General features: G+C 47.0%; 1 protein-coding gene across 4 annotated transcripts in view; it reads left to right on the forward strand.

Annotated features, from left to right (window-relative positions):
- The window catches only part of STARD8 (StAR related lipid transfer domain containing 8), an 82,360-nt gene that overhangs the window by 41,588 nt on the left and 20,595 nt on the right, over positions 1 to 20,177 (forward strand). Inside the window, exon 1 of one of the 4 annotated variants that reach the window (XM_077145693.1) lies at positions 3,557 to 3,659. The exons of the other annotated variants lie outside the window; for them this stretch is intronic. The gene's annotated coding sequence lies outside the window, so the exon portion shown is untranslated. Of the gene's footprint in view, positions 1 to 3,556; positions 3,660 to 20,177 lie in introns of those variants that run through there. 4 annotated transcript variants of the gene reach the window in all.

The raw sequence follows: 20,177 nt of genomic DNA on the forward strand, positions 1-20,177 counted from the left end.
AATAAGGGCTTCAGGATGGGAAGTGTGAGCTCCTCTAAGTCTGAGTTTTGTATTCTCCTTCCCACCCCACAGCCCATAACAGAGTAGTTGAGCATTGGGCTGGCACACATTTGGTGCTAAGTGTGTACTAAGGCTCTGCTTATCTGTGACTTGGGATCTTGGTTTGTGTCAGGAAGAGTCGTTATAGATATGAACCAGTGGACTGGAGGCCACAGTCTGGGCCTGCTGTCACAAGGCTGAAGTACTGTGTTTGTGGGTTGAATCTCCTCCTGCCAGCCCCACTTTGAAACTTGCACACAGACAGCTGCAGTTCCTGTTTACCTCCTGCTTACACACTGGAACTTTAGAACTGAATGTTAAGTTCCTTAGGAGTCCCGGGTGGTATGGAGCAAAGAACAAGGGCTTGGCAGTTGGACACCCAGAGGTTTAAATCCAGACTCTTCCAGTCTGCTCACCATCTCAGACCCTTGGTTTCATCTTGCTTCCCCCTCTTTGCTGGATCTTTGTAAACTAGGAGTGCTGTATGAATTATCAGTCATTAAGTTCAGGCTCAGTGCTCAGTCTTCTGTGGGACATACAGATCATAACCTCCACCTTCGAGGAATTTACCATTTAGTTCCAGGGTTAGTGGTATAATACATGATATTTTTAAGACTCTTTTGGTTTGTTTATTTGATTTTTTAAAATTACTGTTATGAGGATTTTCGGACCTATATAAAAGTAGAGATAATTAGTGCAAAAAGTCCCTAGGTACCCATCACCCAATTTCATTGGCCTGTGGCCACTTCTGCCCTACCCTCACTCCTACCTGTTTCACCCCCTTTCTTGTTATTTTGAAACAAATCCCAGACATTATATTGATTTGTCTGTAAATATTTCAATATATATCTCTAAAGGGTAGGGACTTATAAAAAATAACCACACTACCATTATCACAACTCATACGGTCACTTAAAATCATCAGAATATCTGGTCAGTGTTCATATTTGCAATTTTTCAAGGAGGATGTTTGGCCCTGGGAGCCCGAACCAGGGAGTAACTGCTTTTGACTGAGGGGAAGGTGACTGATCGAGACAGTGACATTTGAGCTAAACCTTGGAAGAGAGACCCACAAAAGCTCTGACCTAGAGGAATTATGGAGCCTCAGCTCCTCATTTTATAGAAGCCAAACTGCTAGCACTGGCTCCTCCACCACAGATGTCACCTGGCCTCTGGGGCTCTGGATCCTGAGGCTGACATGTGGAGAATTCATGTGGAAACTCGGTGCCTTCGTTTCTCTAGTGGCAAATAGGACTTCTAACCCACTCACTTACCTTTCCAGCTCCAGGGCCACCCAAGAGCTTGAGGTAGTCAGGCCTGGGAGAATTCCTGGGAGGCTGCACTCAACCCAGTCCCCTCCCTTTCCACAGCCCCTGAAGCCAGTTCTGAGCAAAACAGGATGCATCCAGGATGACCGTCTTTCCCAGTTTGTCATCTAATCACCACGGCCCAGCTTGGAGCTTCCTCTCTCATTCATGATAAAAACCCTCACTGTCTCGCTTTTCCCTCATGCCCCAGTAAGGGTGTGCTGACTTCCTTCACATCCGGGCCAGGCCTGCTCCACCCCCTGGTGAGGCTAAGGGAGAGATTCCTTCACTTCAGAGCTCTTTCACCCCCCCACCCTCAGGTTGTAGGAGAGAGGGAGAAAGACCCCAGGAGTGCTTTCTTTGGCTACAACTCATGTTCTTGGGCTGTCCTTGGGAAAAGAGTGGCCCTTTTCCAACAAGTCTGGGGTCCTGCCACTGCTTAGTTAATGATTGAGCAACATAATAACTGCCATGAAAAGTCACCTCTAGGGGCTGGCCATTAATTGACTCCCTGTTCATCCCAGGCTTTAAAGGGACCCCATCCCAAACCCCTTCCCCTGAAGGGACATTGAAAAACATTTAGTCATGGAAAGTTCTGGGGCCAATTAAAATTCTGCTCCTCTGTCCTTTACTTGGACAAACAGAAGGAGTTATTTCACGTTGCTCAAAGGACACATTCAGCTTGGGTGATGTTGAGAAGGGCAGAGGGATTGATTTGATAGGGATTTGAATGGGTAATGGAGCCAGGGTAGTATTAAGCATTAAAGGAGAAAGACAGGATGGGGGTGTTGCTAGGAGTAGTTGGCCCCCCGATTTCAATTTGAAAGTCTAAAAGGGCAAGAAATGCCCACCCAAAGGATCTGCTGTTGCTGGGAGTGGGAATGGGATGTGGCTGTGTGTGTGTGTTTTCAGTACATCTCAGGGTCCCTCCACACCAGGCCAGGGGATGAGCTGCTGCTGAGAGGGTGAGGGCCTTTGTGGTGGAGGATGCCTTACTCAGAGAGTCTATATCTAGACAAGCAGTGGGGGGCGGAGAGGGTCGGGCCAGGACCCAAACCCAATTTTAGAAAGCTCCAGACCACAAGCAGTTTTCTGCTGTTTCACTAGGAAGAGAAGGATCCAGTATTTAGTGAACCCTTGTGGGCTAGCTACAGAGCCAGGAAATTTGGCTTCTGGCTTTACCTCTCTGCACAGCTAAGTGACTTTAGGGAAGACCTTTGATTTCTGTGGTCCTCAATGGCCTGTAACATGGGTGGCAGAGGGGCATTGACTCAGTGGTCTCTTAGGCTCCCTTCCATCAGGGGAATCATGTATTCCCTGTCAAGGCCTTTTTCTAATCTCCAGGGCAAAGGCAAACCTGCCTCCATTTCTACAGGCCCAGTCACTAAATATCCTCAGCTGGCTGGGTCGCTTTGGGTTATATAGGGCATCAAACCACTACAGCTTGGGTTCTCCTTGAGCATGGGCTTTTGTGCAGTGTCTCCCTCCCCCCCCACCCCCATGCTTACATCTGTCCCAGGTGGCCACCCTCTGACCCATTCAGCCCCAAGTTAATGAGTGACCTGTTCCCCCTGGGCAGTCCCAGACCAAGGTGCTCCTGGATGCTGGGAGGGGCAGGCCTGGGACTCTGTGAGAATCAGCCAAGGGCCTAACCAGCTCCAGCTGCCTTTATGCTTTTTCCCACCAATACCCCGAGAGGTTGGTATGAAGATAGAGGGCAGGGTAGAAGGGCCTTTAACGGCTCTTCCTTCTGAAGCTTAAATTCTTCCCAGTAAGTGCTTGTCCAACTCCTGCTCACCTATTTGCAGTACCCGGGAACTCAAAGTTTTTCACAGAACTTGCTTTCATCCTTGGAATGTCAGAAAGTTTTTTATTGTGTCGAGCTGAACTGTGTCCCAGAGGCTTCTTCCTGGGAAAACTCTGGGTCCCAACTCTGCTACTTAGGACCACTTTAGACTATGTCTGCCCTCTTTAACCTTCAGAGGTCTGAGGATAGAACCCAAGGCCAAACAGCATCAGCTCCTCCAGGTGCTTCAGCTCCATTAGCAGCCCCATCACTGTCCTCTGTACATTATCCTGTTTGTGGCCCCCTTAATGTGCAGAAGTGGGAAACGGCAACTTTGGGAGCCCTCTGTCTCCTCTGTTTATTTCCAGCCTTAACTTTTCCAGACAATTTCTTCATTGTCTTTTTCTGGTGACTCCAACAGGCAGGCTTGGAGCCCTTGTGTGCTGAGTTCAGACCTCATGCAGTTCCCCCTGATTGGTTCATCGTTCAGGTCCAGCCAGCTCCTGGGATCAGGGAGCCCTTGAAAGGTAGGGCCTTATTCTTGGTGCCCCCTTAGTAGAGGACAAGCCTGCCGCTAGTAGGTGATCACCTTGAGGAGTTGAATACAATGTAATATGTGGGGCTTCCACTGTATCCTTGTTTTAATCTCATGACCCAGTGGGAAATGGAGTGGAAGGAGATATTAGGAGAAATTTCAGGGAGTACAGGAGCCGGAAATGAGTGTGAGCCCTGCCTCTAGTGAGGCCCGGAGGGTGAATCAGACAGGGAAAACCAACTCAGCCATTCCTTCCCCCAGCATATGATGATGATGGCAATGACCTCCCATTTCTGGAAGTGCTTACAGTTTACAAAGCACTTTCACTTCCATGGCCCCATTCTGTTCTCACAGTAGCCCCAGTAAGGTGTATGATATGATCCCTCCTGGGATTCCCTGGTGTGAGCTTTAGTGGTCTCTTGCTAAAGGCCAGGGGGTGGGGAAATGAACAGTATCCCAGTGCTGGAGGATTTGGAACCCAAGTCTCCTGACTCTTAGCCCTCCCCATGTGATTGCCTCAAACCACACCTAGTAGCCGAGGCAGCTGGGGCTGACTCCCGCAGCTTCCGCACAACACACCACAGAGGAACCTCTACCCCAGGCCATAACTCTGCTCCCATTGTGGCCCCAGGGGAGGAGGCCTAGGATTTCCTGCCCTTTATCTGGGCTGGCCAATGACTGGCCTCTCTGAGGTGTGAGATAGGTATCTGCAGCCAGCCTTTCTGCTCCAGGCTGAAGCCAAAGCTGGCTGGAGTAGGGGCAGGATAGGGGCAGAACGACTGTAAGAAGAGCTTGGCCCCAAACATCTAGACCGAGCCACCCCCACCCCAGCAGGGCCTTCTAAATGAGAAAAACAAAGAGGAGAATATGGGAAAGGTGCCAGAATGGAGCAGAAGTAAAACACATCCTGAGCTGTACACACAGTGCCTAGGACAGGAGAGTGTCATGCTCTAGAGCATGGGCTGCAGAATCCTTAGCACTGGGGAACTGGACAAATTACTTAGCCTCCCCAACATCCATTTTGTCAGCTATGAATTGGAGATACGTTCCTACCTCATGGGTTCCTACTTCATGGGGTTGTGACTATTAAATCCAACAACATGAATAGAATTCTAGCCATTTGTATTGTTGTTGTTTAGTAGTACTTTTTGTAATCTTGTCACTTTTCTTTTTCTGTTTTTTTACTCTCCTGAGGATTGCAGTGCTCAAACTTGCCACCTTCTGAGCATTAGATTTGGACTTCTACTCTGAGGGCCTCATCCAGAAATCTCTCCCTGGCCATCCCCACCCACAGGGTTCCTCCCCTCAGCGTCTTTCTGTGATATTTATGGCAACAGGCCACAGTAATGATGAGAACACAGATAATAACAGTGAACTCTTCTAAGTGCTTAGCCTGTTTTACCTTTCTTCATCCCTTTGACAGTTCTGTGAGACAGACATGGCTATCAGCATCCCCATTTCACCAATGAAGGAACTGAGGGGAGGACACATTAAAGGAAGAACTTGCCTAAGGTCATACATTTATGAAGTGTTGGAGCCAGGGTTAAAACTCCAGCATTCAGACCCCACTGCCTACATTCTTAGCCGCTATACTATTCCTCTCCCTCTCCCAGATGCCTGTCCATAAGGCAAGAGCTGAGGTCCGAGTCTCCCTTCTGCCTGTCATTGCTCATTAGCTATATGGTGCTAATTAGGTGGACCACCCCTCTCAACTGCCTCTTGCATACTTTCCCCCAACCCCAGAGCAGCTCTGCTTTAGAACATCAATACCTACTCCTTCTTGGTTTCCCTCCTAGCCATCTGTCCACCTTGGGGGTGGTGGGGCAAGGACCTGGGGACTCTCTTCCCAGGAGTGAGTGGTAGCCTGTGAGTGGAGAGCAAAGTGCTGGGTGGCATCAGGGAAGAAGAAACATTTTAATGAGCTGCTTGACAATGAAGTTGCATTATTTAGAAGGCATGAGTGGTGAGAGGCAGGAAGGATGCTGACTGGATTAATTCTTGTGATCTCTCCAGCTGGTGGGGCCTTTGCTAGAGATTTGGTGGAGGGTGGTTGGTCCAGAAGGTCCAGCCCACCACCCCCACCCCACCCCCATATTTGTATTCCAGGGCCTTGGGGGCTACAAGCTTCCTTCCCTGCGGCCATACCAGCTGCCAGTTCCATTGCCTTGGAGATCATTCTTGTAATCTTGCCTCCAAAAAAATCTCCAAGAGGTGCTTTAAAGGACGTCTGTCTTGACCTCAGCCTCACCAAGAAGAATGGGTCTCTCAGTAACTCTGGAAAAATTCTCCAGGAGGTGGTAGCTTTGGAAAAAATCTCCAGGAGCGTTCAACTTTTGTTCAGTTTTCAGACATTAGTGCTTACTGTAGGGCTTGGCACTGAGTAGTTGCCCTGGTACTAGTAGCTGAATAAAAGTGCAGGCTCAGGTGGGTGGATGGAGTGTTGGATTCAGAGGGAAGAGGCCAGGGAGACTGAAATAGAAACAAATCAGCAGGAGGGCTCTGGAAGTTCATGCAGGCTTCTGGCAATAGAAGTCACTTGATTGCTTATGGCCTCATTTGCCCCATTTGTGCAACAGGTGTTGTCTGATTTGGACAGGGTCATTGTGGGGACCAAATGAGATATAAGAAGAGCAAGTACTTCCACTACTATGGGGATTTAGTGATTCATACTTTAAAAACTCTGATAGGTTTTTTGGTGTCTGCTGTGTGCCCAGCCCTAGCTTAGGCAATTTCTCCTATATAATGAGGAAGTGTTATAACTTGTTATAACTCTGAATCTTGGGCCAGATTGCCTGGCTTTGCATCTTGGTCCACCACTTCTTAGCAATGAGACTTTGAGAAAATTACTCTATTATCTCTGGGCCCCACTTCCTTTATATTATAATGCAGGTATCACTTACTCACAGGGCTGTTGTGAAGTCAATAATATAATTCATATAAAAAGGACTTAAATTAATGCCCAGGACATTATAATGTACTCTGTACACTTGGGCTATTATAACATGATCTATGTTAACATCCTTGGCCCAGGGCCTGGCACGAAATAACATAGTAACTGCTCAATAAATATTACTACCTACTAGTAATTATTATTAATGAGTATATTCATTGTCATAAACATTGTTCTCAATAATGAGCACAAGCATAGCTAATAAGTAGCAGAACCAGGACTAAAACCCATGACTTCAGGTTACTAGCCTATTACTCTTTCTACTATGCTCTACAACCTCTATATCCTTAGGGTTTTGATGGCTGTTGGGGCACCATTTTGGGTTCTCTTCCCTTCTCTACTATGACCTCAACATGCTGGTTGTCACCCTTGTCCCCAGAGCTCCAGGCCCCTGAGCCCCCTTTGGCTACCTGCTGGATACAGGGGAGGGGCTGTGTCTGCTTGTTTCTCTAGGGAGAACAGGTCTGGCCTGTGGAGGGGCTTCTTTGAGGCCCATTTCCTTTCAGTCAGAGACAGTTTTCTCTGGATTTCAGGGTGGGGCCAACTCCTTTAAGGCATTTCCTGCTCAGGGGTTTATATTTGGCCTAGGCAAAAGGAAAGGGAAGTAGGCAAGGGGGAGGGTGGGACTCAGAGTTAGTGGCACAGGATCAAGACAGGCAAGCACTAGGACTGTGCCAGCAAAGAGAGGAAAACAGGAGGTGGCACATTTATGTTCTTTCAGGTAAGCTTGGGTCCTCTCAGATGTGCTTGGGATGGTGCAGCTAAACGCTGGCTCCTTGAAGCCAGAACACCTCCTCCCTCGGGCAAAGTCCATTTACAGTTCTCACACCTCCCAAGCCTTGGGCCTTGATCCAGCCCTGGGCTTCTGCCCCAGGGCAAGGTTATGTATCTGACAGTCCATGAGTCATCACTGAGTTGAAGGTGTGCACCCAGTTCTATGTTCTACTCAGTGGTGATGCCAGAGGAGGGATTGGTGTCAAAAGCCTGCATCTCCAAAGTATGCTGTTTAGTCAGGAAGCCAGCATTCCTGTCTTGTTACCAGAACATTCAGTAGCCCTTGCCACATTCTGGAGAAACCAAGACCAGTAGAACCCAGTCCTTGTCTTCAAGGAACTCCCAATTGAATGGGGAAGATAGACTCATGTGCTACAGAGAAAATAATGGGAATATAGGGTGGAAGAGGCATTTAATTTAACTGAACCATTGGGTGGAAAGGCATTGGTGTGAGGTCAGGGAAGTCTCCACAGGATGGGATGTTCAACTTGCAACTTGATGAATAAATAAGAGTTTGCAGTTTCAAGTCAGACAGGGTCTAGAATGTAGAAAGCCTCAAATGACTGGTAAAGATGAGTCTGATATTGGGCTTAGGCTGTGTGCAATGGCAAATCAGTTAGGCTTCAGAGGAGGAAAGTGGCCAAGTTAGAGCCAGTCTCTTGGAAGATGAAGCAGGCAGGATGGGCTGCTGAATGGAGAGACTGGAGGCTGGAAAATGGGAGGTTTAAAGTAATCCAAGCATGAGAGAGAACTTGGAGCACGAGTGGGTGTGAGAATCCATGATGATTTGATGGAAAAATTGACCAAGCTTGGTGACTAAATACATGTGAAGAGAGAAGACAGACAAATACCTTGAGGTTTAAGCCTAGGTATCTTGTGCCTTTGGAGGTAGTAACATCAGGGGAGGCAGTTTATAGGAGAAGGGGTCAGTGTTGGTCACCACCTAGGTACTCCATTTGTGTTTCCCAGGAGGTAATATGAAGGAAGGGAATAGCCCCCTCTACAGAATCAGTCACTTCCAGTCACAGACACCTCTGCTCCTGGTCTGGATTTTGGAGAATGGCCATTATAAGATGGTGAGACTGATGCTCAGACAGAGGTAGTGGTTTGCCCAAGGTCACCCAACAAGTTCCTGGTTGAGCTAAAGCCAGAATGCAGTTCTCCTGACCTTCCATCCAATATTTTTCCCACCTATACACAGTGGGGAGCAACTTATCACTGGTCTAACATCTGCCCCAGACCGGTTTGGCTGGCACCTCTTGCCTCCAGGCTGGGAATGGAGGTTGTGGGGTATCACGTGGATTATTAAAACACCTGTTTTTCCTTGTCACCATGACCTTGTCAGACCACCTAGAACTGGTTTGGGGGCAGGACCCCTTAAGGGCAAGAAAACTAGTGGAGTGAATGCAGCAGAGCATGTGGCAGCTTTGACCTTCTCTGTCACAGGGAAGGCCTGGGCCAGGCAGGAATGTCAGCTGTCTGCCTTGGCCCCACTGTATGGAGCACTCACTGTGGCATCACTTTCCAAGGGTCCAGCCTAGGAAACCACAGGTCAGGTCAACTCTGGACCCAGATCCTCAAGCACCCCAGCAGGCCAGAGGTTTGGTTTAGCCATGGGGCCTTCATACTCTTGTTTATTTACGTCTGCATACTGGAGCTCAGGCCACAGCTTCTCAGAGCAGGAACATGGGGGTTTCAGTGCAACTTCTTTATTTACAAAAACTCCAAACCACAGCTGCCACCTCCCCCCGACCTGACCCTGCAAATGTCCACAGTGTCCAAAGACAAGAGACCATCATTGAATGTCATATCCATTCTTCACCTCACCCCTTAGGACAGCCCCAAGGTGGTGGTGATGGGGGCGGCCTGGAGGTACCTGAGGCCCTCAGGTAAGGCAGAGACTAACCGTCATGGTCTCATAGCCTTGGATCTGAAGGCCATCTTTCTTTCACTAGAATGTACTAGTAGCATGACGCGGTTTGCCTACATTATGTGAGGGAATCCTTGCAACAATCATGTCAGGTATTTCATTCCTGAGGAAACAGGCTTGACAGGTGAAGGACTGATCTGAGTTCATTCAACCAGCAAGGAGCCCAGTTCTGACTGACACAGAAGCCAGTGCTTTTTCTCTCAGGCCCTAGGAACTCCCCAAGTCAGGATCAGCTGTTCCAGCTACTTAAGACTCCCAGAGCTAACCTCAAATGGGACGGACCCTACATGGGGTAGGTATCCCAGGCTTGCCCCTGAAGGGTTGTGCCAACCTCCCTGGGGGAGGCAGATAGGTGTCCTGAGGCTTCCTTGCTCTGGTATTTGCCAAGTAGACAATTCATGGTGACTTGGCTTGATTGCCATTGCGGAGGGAGACAGGTCACACTTATTGCAACTCTGGGCTCCATGTCCTGCCTGCAGTTCTGTGTGTACTCCCAGGTTGTGTGTGCACAGGCACACCTGGAAGTTGTGTGACAGACCTTGGTTGTCCTACCAAGCTTTTAAGCTGCAGGGGCTTTGTAGGCACAATGCCATCGTTATCACAAGCCCTTATTCCTACCTGGCTCCCTGGCTTCCTTTATGCCAGGCTGACTCACTCCACTTGATTTGAAGGCTTTGGAAGAAAGGACAGGTGGGTGGGTAGGGGTGGCCCCGGCCCCTCCTGCTAAGCCAAGAAGCTGTTCTCAGGGCAGGGTCTTGTGATCTCCTCTCTTCCCTGAACCAGCATGATGATAGCTTAGAAGATAGAACCCTTAAACAGTTGGGGAGCTGGGCTTCAACAGATGAAATTGAAAGGTATGCAGTCTATCTCTCTTGATGCCACTGATGTGGGTCACCTTCTGCTCTTCTCCCACCTCTAGAGCTTGGGAGAACTAATCTTGGGTCACTCTGGCATGGCGGTCTGGTTTGTTTCAGAGTGGCTATAAAGGTGTTCAGTAAGGACAGTCTCTGAGGATACAAACAGGTTGCATCTTTGCCCCCATTATCCCCATTAACGTTTGCTAGGTGGGGGTGGTCAAACTTGGGTGCTCTCTTTCTGCTTCTAGTAACTGAACTGTAGCCTAGAGGGACTTATAGGCCAAGGAATGGCATGCCAGTGTGTGTCTGTGTGCAGGATGGGCTCAGGAAGGCCTTTAACAACTTGCATAGCAAGCACTTTACAGTTCACAAAGGCCTTTCATAACCACAGGCTCATATGACCACACTGTTTTATTATGCACATGAGGAAACTAAGATAGCAATAGCAGACACTCACAGAGCTCCTTACTCTTTGCCAGGCACTGTTCTAAGTACTTTACATGTATTCACTCATTTCTCCTCACAGTAGCCTGATGAGGTGTAGTCCCTATTATTCTTTCCACTTTGCAGATGATGAAACTGAGGCAAAAGAGAGAGTTGTTATTCTTATCTCTGCTTTACAGATGAGGGCAGTGTAGCCCAAGAGAGAATGTGAGTCACCCTGGGTACACAGGGAGTTATTGGCAGGGCTGAGACCCAGACCTTGGGGCCTCTTATCCTCTAGAGTTTCCAACACCAGCTACTTTTCCTGAAACAATGCAAGACAATGTATAATATGTTCTGAGCTTTGCAGTAAAGCAGAATTCTCAACCTCGGCCCTGTTGACATTTTAGGCCACATAATTCTTCATTGTGGGGGGCTGTCCTGTTCATTGTAGTATGTTTAGTGGAATCCTTGGCCTCTACCCATTAGATACCGGGAGCAACTCCCCTCCCATTTGCAACAACTAAAAATGTCTCCAGGCGTTGCCAGATGCCCCCAGGGGGCCCTGATGGTGGCCCAAAAGTGTGGCTCTAATGGGCTGAGACTGAGGCTGACATCAGAACAGGTGCAGCAGGGGGCGCCGGGTTCTTTCCGGCAACCCAACAAGACAGAAGCCAGCCGGAGTGTAACGCTGTCAAGCCAGGCCTGTTGAAATACAGAAGCTCTTGCTGTCGTGCCCCTCCTGCAAGGTTTGGAATGTGAGATGAGAGCTATTTTGGTCTTGTTTCCCTCCCTCCCTGTGCCTCCCTCCCCTGAAAGAATCTAGTTAGAGTTGCTATTCCAGCTAAGAGCAGCAGGAGCAGGCAGAGGCAACAGTGTGCTGGCCCTCCTGGTGGACAGGGTATTGAAATTCCCCCTGAATGTCTGCTCCAAGGTCAGGAGGGGAAGTCTTGGTATCCCTGACAGGTGTTTTTTTTTTTTATTGATAAATCTTCACACACATATAGTCTCTACATGTTATACAATCAACGGCTCAGTATTATCACATAGTTGTGTATTCATCACCATGATCACTTTTAGAACTTTTGCATCCCTCCAGAAAAAGAAATAAAAAGAAAACAAAGAACTCATACATCCCACACCCCTTACCCCTCCCTCTCACTGACCACTAGTATTTCCATCTACCCAATTTTTACCCTTTATCTCCCCCTATTATTTATTTATTTATTATTCTTATTTTTTAAAAAAACTCTTCTGTCTATACTCTGGATAAAAGGCCCTGAAAGCCTTTTTTTTTTTTTTTTTTTGTATGCTGTATAGTAGGGTCACATTTCATTCTTTTTCCATGTGAGTATTTCATTATTGCAGCACAATTTGTTGAATTTTTTTGTTTGCTTGTTTGCTTGTTTTTTGGGAACTGCATGGATCGGGAATTTAACCCAGGTCTCCCACTAACAGGTGAGAATGCTACCACTGAACTACCCTTGTGCCCCTCCTAACAGCTATTGATACAGGTCTTTGGGAAGGCCCTTTCCCTCTGTCCCCCAGAGAGAGAGGGGTTGTAGTCAGTTATTTGCAGAATCTCTGCCAGGGTCACTGCTGACTTGAGGGTACCTTTGTGCAAATCAGAATAAAGCAACGCCTCCTAGGGTTGCAGCTCTGTGTTGGGCCTAATGACTGGGTGGACAAGCTTCTTTTGGCCTAGATTTCATAGAATATCCTCACAGAAGGGCAAAAGGAGCTGGTCCTAATCAGTTGGGCCCAAGTGCTGAGGAAGGTAGCTTCTGATTTTGTAAGCCCTCTGCCAATAGACCAATATCTCTTTCTAAAGAAGGGGGCTTGTTGGGGTAGGGGGGTGGTAGGTCAACAAAGGAAATGGGTCTTACATCAACCAAGAGAAATGACCAAAGAATTGATTTGCTTGGGCCTAGCATTGCCTCAGCTGCAGTAGCAGGGCCTAGAGTGGTATGTGAACCCCAGCCCCTGCCTGCTTCTCAGCCTTACCTTGGGATGCCAGCTTGGCCTCACAAAGCCTGCTTTGGGAAGTTGGCTGTCACATAGACAGTGACATCTCAGGGCTTTCTCCACCTGTCAGGACACTGGCTTTTCCTTCTTTACTCACTGAAGGTAGGTGGGACCATGCCGGTCCCTCCTACAAAAAAGGATACAACTTCGAAGATAGCAGTCTGAAGGCAAGAGCCATAGAGATACCTTTCCAAATGGGCAGCTGAATGAGGTAAGAAGGAGATCAAAGGATTTGTTGAAGGTTGCCTTATGGAATACGTCATCTAATTGAATAAATTACCTTCAAAAACACCGACCAACCTGCTGTTCCCTACCCCCATATGTGCTCATGTTAATGCCCATCGCTCACTCCTGCTCCTGTATTTGGTCCTAGAGAGAACTAGAGTGAATTAGAATAGTACTGCGCCTGGCTTCTGGCTAGAATAATTCCAGAAGAGGCCGCTAGAAGCTGGGACACACAACCTGAGGTTTTTTGGATCAATAGTACCCTATCTTGGCTGCACTTTAGAATCACCTAGGGAGCTCTCAAAAACAAACAAACAAAAAAACTAACTCTGTCCCCTGAGATTCTAATTTAATTGGTAATGGGAGGAGCCTAAGCACTGGCATTTTAAAAAACACTCCAGGAGATTCAAATGTGCAGCCAGAGCTGAGAACCATTGGTTTAGGGAGAGGCAAGAGATAAATGAGACTCCCAAGAGTTCCAGCAGTTACCAAAGGACCCATTCCTCTGAGTCCCTGTGATGACCATTTATGACTTATCCTGAGTCCTGTGTCCTGCCTATTCCCCAGGTCCTCCCAGGTCCTCCCTGGTCATTTTGGTTGGGAGGGAGCAGGCTGCACCTGGGGTCTCTCTCACAGCCCACTGAGTGACCACAGGACACAGGGACTTGAGTTTCCCAGTAGTAGTGTGAAATGTGGGGACCCAGCCTGGGAATGAGATTGGGGACCTTAACTTTGGAGACGACCATACTTTCTGCAGCTAGGTGCCTATTTGGTTTTTCTCTTCCACAGAGTTTTCTTTTCTCACCTCTACAACCAGGACACGATCTGAAACTGAGCATTGGAAAATATGGGAGTACAAAGTTTAACTGGTCTTACCCCAAAAACCCCTCTTTCCAAGCCAGAAAAGGAGCCTGACTGAATCCACATGGTCGCCAGGGAGGTAGGCAGGAAAGTTGTTAATCCCCAGTGTCTAGATGTGGGAACCAAAGCTCAGAATAAGCACATTGTCTAAGACAACTTAGGCAGCAAGTAGGGGAACTGGCCTGATGGGAATAAGTAAGTTTAGCTCCAACCACCTTATCACCTATAAGCATTGGTGCATTTCCTCAGTGGGAAGGGTTGTTGCCTTTTTCCCTGAGCACGTAAATTCTACCCTCATTCATAGAGTATTTCTCAAGAGCAGAAGCTTTGTTTTTCTCCTCATTCCATCCTTCTCTGCATAAGAGAGTGCTCTGTGCTGGGTGGCCCCCTGGTTCTGTGGCCTTTGAAATGTGGGTACAGATAGTGTCACTGATTTCTGACACCACTGACTGCTGCTCAGGTCCCTGAGACTCCCTCCAGGAGACCTGTGGGTCTGGGACCGAGGTCTGATTTGATGCTGGAGTTTTCTATTGTGCACTTTCCCAAAAGTTTTATGGCTTGGATTATCTGGGCCCTTCCCCACGGAGATAGTCTAGGCTTAAATCCAGTAGAATGCAGCTTGTGCCAGTGGAGAGACATCCCTGACCTGGCCCATCATCTTAGCCTTGGCCAAAGCACCACCTCCAGAAAGTAGTGGTTGAGTTCGCTGGTGGCCATACCCTGGAATCTGCACATCTGGACAAAGAGGCAGGGCCAGGGGCCACATACATTACTCCATCGCTTGCCTCAGCTTGCCCCGCACCACTCTCACTGCCAGGCACATGAGCCAATCCTTGGTCCAGCTTCCTGGGCCCCAGCCCCAGGTGAATTGACTCCACTGGGAGTGGGGATGGGTGCCACTCCTGGCATCAGCCTAGGCAGGCTGTGATGGATAGGAGGGACAAGGCAAAGCCCCTCAGCTCAGCCCTTAATCTCTAAAACAGATGTCCTTGACTGCTCCATTTGGGAGGGATCCTCAGGGCCTCCCAGCCCTCTATGAGATGGTGTATTATTGGGAGCCAATGTCCCTGATAACCTGTTTGGTAACAACCCATTATATTCTCTAGATTGCTGCTAGGGGAGGGCTGCTGGAGAATTTAGTCTATGACCCCCATCTTCATGTGCTCCTTTGTCGTTTGGAGATAGTATAGCCTCTTCGAAACTAACTCCTCCTAGCCCCCACTTCCCCGAGTCATTTGGCTCCAATTCTGGCAGTAGCATGGAAACAACCATCATCTAGACCCGGAAGGGAACACTAGCCTGGCCTCTCCATTTTTCTTTTTCCTAGGGACCATTCAGAGTGAGAGTGGAAAGCAAATTCATTTGTTGAGTGCTTGGTGCTATGTGCCAGGGATTTTTTTTTTCTCTTAAGGATTTTATTTAATGCCTACTGTAGCTCTAACAAGTAGGTACTGCTACTCTCATTTTACAGAGGAGGAAACTCATGGTTAGAGGCATGATACAACTTGCCCAAAATAAAAAAGCTAGTGACTGGCAGCACCAGAATTTGAACCCAGGTTTGTGGTTCCACTAGATTACAAGGGCAGAAAAATGTTTGGGGGCTAGGAGTTGGTTCCTTTGAGTCTAAGCTCATTGAAGCTGAGCTTTCCTTTGACTCAGTTCTTATTTTAAGAACTATTACCGCCCCTAAAACGTCACTGAATGCCAAGACCCTTGCTTGTCTGGCATCTGTGGGCAGATGGCATACTGCAATGGAAAAGAGCACTGGACATGGGATGAAAAGAACAGGGTCCTTGTCTCAGCTATGACATTTAACTCTGTGTAACCTTGCAATATTAAAAATATTGATATGAAGCATCTCACCACAGACTAATTCAATCAGGCTTTGAGGCTGAAATCCTGGCCTTGGTATTGGCCTTGGTATTTTTTAAAAAGCTTCCTGGATATTTCTAATTGCGTCTACTGGCGAGAATTGCTGAGCTAGATGGTGATTTAGACTAGTGCTTCTCAATTTTTTTTTTTTTTTTTTAAAGGAAAGACAGAGAGAAGGAAGGAAGGATAGAAGGAAGGAAGGAAGGAAGAAAGGGAAACATTTTTAAACATTTTCTTGTTTTATTGTATTCTGTTTCTCCGTTTTTGTTACATGGGCTGGGGCCGGGAATCGAACCGAGGTCCTCCGGCATAGCAGGCAAGCACTTTGCCCGCTGAGCCACCGCGGCCCGCCATGCTTCTCAATTTTAATATGCATGCAAATCATCTGAGGGTCTTGTTAAATGTAGATTCTGATTCAGGAGGTCTGGGGTGGTAGCTAGGATTCTGAATATCTCACTAGCTCCCAGGTAACACTGCTGCTGCTAGTCTGTGGCTCACACTCTAGGTAGCAAGGGGCTAGAAGTCTCTAGATACAAAAGTCTCTAGGTTTGAAAGAACTTGGGCCTGCCCTGGGAAAGGGCCCCCTTCTCACCAACCCTGGCCAGGGCCACTGCCTAGCACAAGCTTTTATTTTCCCATGGGCTTTGTGGCTTGGGCAAATGATACAAAACTTAGGAAAGAAATGTAATAAGCTTAGGAAGGAGACCGGGAGTAGTGGGGTGGGAGATACCTATCTCCTTACTTCTGTTTGCGATACTTCTAGCCATAAGTGACTGAAGGCTGCAGTGAGATTACAAGGGTCCATGCATGGCATACAAGCCTTTCCCTGGACATTGCACTTGGTCCAGCCTTTAGCACTTCGCTTTTGTCCTAAGGACAGGAAAGCAGAGCTGGCTGCTGCCAGAAGGAGCACTGGGGAGGTAGGTGGGCCTTCTCCAGGAAGGGGTGATGTGGGCGGGGGACTGGGAAGTGGTTTTGGCAGTAGGGATTTGCTGTCCAGGCAACAAAACCATGTCCTTCAAATGCTCCCTAGGCCGGCCTGAAATCCCTTAGGTCTGGTCTTACCACATCACCCAGACCACCATTGGCTCAGTAACCTGGCTCCTTTCCCAGGCTTCCATTGTCCCCTGTCAGCTGTGCTGTGGTAGGATAGGAACAGAGGTATTGCTAATTGGATTCTATTGTAACTAACATTTCTCGGGACAGCTCAAAGATTCTGGTAATCTCTAGATCCCTATCATTCGTTGGAAAGTTGCATTAACATAAAACACACACACATACACACACACATTAATATGTTCATGTCTAGAGGGATCTGGAACTGGCTTTGCAAATCACAGTTAAAGTACAAATGTTCATGCTAACTTCTGCCCCAAGCTGTGTTCTGCAGCCCCCTTGCTGACCTCTATCATTTGCTCCTTTCCACAGTGTGTTGTCTCTGCTCATCTGCAGCCCTCACCAGCCTGAGAGCCTCGTAAAGAATGTCTGGCATCTAGTAGATGCTTAGAAAATGCTTGTCAAATGAGGAAATGACATCTGTTCAAGTGGGCAGGCACAGGTAGAAGCACGCGTACACCAGCATAGCTGCAGATACACCTTTGCACATTAGTGTACATGCACTAATGCACACTACCATTCACACATTACACCTGCCAGTGGAGTCTACATAGAGAAAAATACAGACAGCTGAGTATAAATGCAAGGAAACGTACTGACACACACACACATACACACTGATGCAGGTGCATGCATGTACAGACCAAGATGCTGTGGATACATTTTCTCATAATGTTTTAAAAATTATTTGTTTGCACCAATATTCAAATAAGATCACACATTGTGTTTGGCTGGTATGCCTATTTCTCTGTTAAGTTATAGCTTCTGGTTCCACCTCTCTATTTTGTTGCAATGTACCAGTTCAATAAAAATGTATCCTTCAGATACCCAGTTTATGTTCTAAAGCTCTCTGGAGAAGTTTCTTGCTCCGAAAGTGTATTATTGTTAAGAATTTTAGAGTGGAGCAAGGCATGTATCTGAGAATAAAGGAATTAGAAGTTATCAATAAATAGATTTTTGTTAAAAAAGATACTGTGGATACATTCAGGCATGTCTTAGTTTCCTGGCTGCTATAAAACAAATACCATACAATGGGTTGGCTCAAACAACCGAAATTTGTTGGCTCACCATTTTGAGGCAAGGAGAAATCCAAAATCAAGGCATCAGCAAGGTGATACTTTCTCCCTGAAGACAGTGTGGTGTTCTGGGGATGACTGCTGGTAATCCTTGGGTCCTTGGCTTTTCCAGCCCATGGTGATGTCCTCTCCTTTCTCTTCCAGGTTCCATTGACTTCCAACTCCTTGCTCCTCCATGAAGTTTTCTTTTCATAGAACTGTAGTAGTAGGATTAAGGCCCAGTCTCATTCAGTTGGGCCACATTTTTAACTAAAAGCAACATCTTCAAAAGGCCCTATTTACAATGGGTTCACACCCACAGAAATGGATTGAGATTAAGAACATTTGTTTGTACCCTCCACCCCAGGATACATAATTCAATGTACCACAAGGCACGTGATCCCAGATCTCATGCAGACCCATCAAGATCATGGACATCAGCAAAACTTAGCTGTAGCTATATGCAAACCCACCCTATGTACACAATCACCAAGATGCACTGTATCCCTGTTTACCCTGCAAGACTTTAGGGACTGCAGAGCCTTCTCTTCTCCCCCTCAAGTTCTCATCAGTGTGTGACCATACAGAAACTTATTATTTTTTCTGACTCTCTTCTACCTTTGCTTACTCTTCCCTCCCTTGGCTACCCCACCCAGCATATCTAAAACACAATTTTGTCCTTTATCTTATCAGCCCCAGCTGCCAGGATCTCATCCTGGATTTCCTTGTGGGAGAGGACTGGGAAGATAGAGCTCTTCCTGTCATGGGAAAACCCCACCAGTCTCCTTGGAGTCTTCTGGTCAGCAGGCCCAGACAAAACTCCATCCACAGGCACTAAGGAAATGGAGGAAATGTTTGGAGTAGGACCGAATGAGCAGAGCAGCTCCCATGGTCTCAATCCTTCTGCTCTCTGGCACTACCTGGGTGAGGAGCAAATAGCTGCCTTAGTAGTTCCAGAGCTTTGCCATGGGTATGCAGCCTACCCTGACTAAGCAGTCTTCTCTTTGGTTTTAGTCAAGTGGCACATCTTCACTGAGGCTGGCTGGGGTGCCCAGCTCTGTGCCAGGCAGACGTTCTCATGGTAGAGGTGGAAGCCCACCTGGCCTCTGCCCTCCAAGACTCTCTTACAGGTCAGCACTGTGCCAGCATGTCTTCAGCATTAGATTGTGCCATAAATAGGCAGAACCTCAGGGGGAGCGGGGGCAGTCCAGGCTCCCAGGAGAGAGAGGGCTGGAACTTGACTAGTGGTAGGGAAGGAGAACAATGGGGATGCTGCTGTGTTAGAAGGGAAGGCCCCTGGAATTAACATCAGACTGAGCTTGAACCTCAACCCCAGCACTGCTGTTACTCCAACTGCAAGACTGGAGAAAGTCACTTCCTTTCTCAGTCTTATTTTACATATCTGTAAAACGGGATTGTAGAACTTTCTTCAAACATTGCTGTGTGTGTAAAATAAGATTTGGTTATCCAAGCTATGGTATAATCATACAATGGAATATTACACAGCTATAAGACAGAATAAAGTCATGAAGCACATAACAACGTGGATGAATCTTGAGGACATCACGCTAAGTGAAATTAGCCAGAAAAAAAGGACAAATGCTATATGGTCTCATTAATATGAACTAACATTAATAAGTGACCTTGGAGAATTAAAGTTAAGAACACAGGTTAACAGGAGATAGAAATAAGGTAGAGATTGGGCAATTGTGCTGAAGGAATACAGACTGTACAACAGGACTGATTGTAAAATTTCAGAGATGGATAGCACAATACTACCTGATTGTAGCACAATAATATAAGTACATTGAATGAAGCTAGATGTGAATAAGATAGAGGAAGAAGGGCTAGGGGCACATATGACACCAGAAGGAAAGATAAAGGACAAAGACTGAGATGGTATGATTTAGGAATGCCTGGAGGGGATAATGATGGTGATTAAATGTACAAATAAAAAAATATTTTTTGCATGAAGGAGAACAAATGAATGTCAACAATGTAAGGTGTTAAAAATAGATGGTACACAGGAAAAAGTACAATCAATGCAAGCTAGGGTCTAAAGTCAACAGTAACATTGTAATATGCTTTGACTGAATGTAACAACAGCATTATGCCAAAACTGAATGTCAACAGGCGGTGGGGCATGGAGAAGGGGTACGGATTCTTTGTGGACAAAAAGGAAATGTCTTCATATAGATTATGGTGGTGAAGGCATATCTATACACTTAGGTTGGCTTGTGTGAATGAAACTGTTCAAAAAAAATGAACACAGAGAAAAAAGATTTGGTTATCAAAATGCTGGTGAGTAGAGCAATTAGACAAGAAAAAGAAATACAAGAAGTAAAACTATCACTGTTTGCAGACGAGATGATACTATACGTCGAAAACCCGGAAAAATCCACAACAAAACTACTAGAGCTAA

This window comes from Tamandua tetradactyla, chromosome X (genome assembly GCF_023851605.1).
Source record: "Tamandua tetradactyla isolate mTamTet1 chromosome X, mTamTet1.pri, whole genome shotgun sequence".
In the NCBI taxonomy this organism is placed as follows: domain Eukaryota; kingdom Metazoa; phylum Chordata; class Mammalia; order Pilosa; family Myrmecophagidae; genus Tamandua; species Tamandua tetradactyla.